This window comes from Octodon degus, unplaced genomic scaffold, assembly GCF_000260255.1.
Source record: "Octodon degus isolate 3935 unplaced genomic scaffold, OctDeg1.0 scaffold00057, whole genome shotgun sequence".
Taxonomy (NCBI): domain Eukaryota; kingdom Metazoa; phylum Chordata; class Mammalia; order Rodentia; family Octodontidae; genus Octodon; species Octodon degus.
Genome location: NW_004524633.1, coordinates 8,536,461 through 8,538,310, shown reverse-complemented (window position 1 = coordinate 8,538,310; position 1,850 = coordinate 8,536,461).

Below are 1,850 nucleotides of genomic sequence, written 5' to 3'. Positions count from 1 at the left end.
CCACTGAGCCATCTCACCAGCCCTGTAGTATAATTCCAAGTCAAGGATTGTGATGTTCCCTACCCTGCCTTTGTTATATAGAATTGTTTTTGCTATTCCAGGCCCCTTCTAGTTCCAAATGAATTTTAGGATTGCTTTTTCTAATTCTGAGAGGTATGTTAATGGTATTTTGAATGGGATTGCATTAAATCTGTATAACAATTTTGGAAGTCTGGCCATTTTCACTATGTTGGTTCTTCCGACCCATGGGACGGGATATCTTTTCATTTTCTAATATCCTCTTTGATCTCCTTTTACAGAGTATTGTACTTTTCAAAGTAAAATCTTTTACTTGCTTTGTTAGATTGATTCCTAATAATTTTACTCTTTCAATGCTATTGTGAAAGGTGCTGTTTCCCTAATTTCTCTTTCAGTGCGTTGTAGAGATGCAAATTAAAACAACACTGAGATTCCATCTCACTCCAGAAAGAACAGTTATTATCAAGAAACCCATCAATAACAAATACTGGTGGGGCTGTGGGGGAAAAGGAACACTTCTCCACTGTTGGGGAGTGTGTACAGTGGTACAACCACTGTGGAAATCAGTGAGAAAATTCCTCAAGAAACTAGAATGAGAGGGCTGGGGAGATAGCTCATTAGAATAAGTGCCTGCCTGGTGAGCACAGGGTCCTGAGTTCAATCTCTGGGAAAAAAGAGAGAGAGAGAGAGAGAGAGAGAGAGAGAGAGAGAGAGAGAGAGTCTACTTGTAGAAAAGTCTAAAGCATGCAAAGCATGTTATAGTTCTAGGAAGTAGACCAGGAGTCTTTGGAGAGGAAGATGTGAGGGCAAAGGGGAGGGATCACAAAGGCACACAAGGGCACGGAAAGATTTTTTTTTTTTTAATGTGAGTTTGTCAGGGAGCCAGGGAGGAGATTAGTACCTCCTCCACTCAGTTCATCCCACATAAATCATACTAGAGGATCTAATTTCCAAATTCATTAGACAGTGTGCTCCCGCCTACTAGGACCCCATCTGGCTTTACACAGCACATCCAGCTCTCCTGCTACCATACCCGGCATACCCTGGGCTCCAGCCATGCCAAGCAAGAGCTAGGGGGACCTAGAAATCAAAGAACATTAACATCTTGAGCTACTTCTCTTACTCTTCCTTTACCTGTATTTCCTCCACTACACAGCATCACCACCATTCCACACTGGGCCCTGGCTCGCTAAGTCAGTACCCTTCCCTCCACTCCACAAGAGGCTGGGCCCGTTAGGCATTGAGGGTGAGGTCTGCTTGCTACCAGGCTCCGGAGAAAAGGGGAATAAAGAAAGAAGCCCATTTGAAGATGATAATTTAGCTGGTTAGTACCACAGCCAGACTCTAGTCCTAGGGGCCATTTCCAGGAGACCTGGACTATGAAAGGGTGTATGAGGATGCGGGAGAGAGGCGGGGCTACCAGACAGAATGGGCGCGCTGAGTCACGCCTGGCGGCGCCAGGCCATGTTTGTCCTTCAACGACTGTTTTTCTTTCTCTGTAGTCTGGACATTAATGCAATTACAAATGACTTTTCTCTCCTGGGTTCATCCTGCTAATCCTTTTAGATAAACACATTATGTTCCTGCAAGTTAAACATTATTCTTCTTTTAATTAGAGGACAGAATAAGCAAGTCCTTGGTCCACGCTTGATGCTACTAAAGAGTGCAATGGATTCCCAGTTCTGAGAAACTGAAGAAAAATCATTAACATCTCAGCCATTTAAAGTGGGTTTTCTTTTTGAAACTATGATACTGGACAAAGGGAAAAACAAAGAATGACCATACAGAGGGAACATTTCAAAGTAAAGCTACTCTTCCATAAAGGAGGCTGG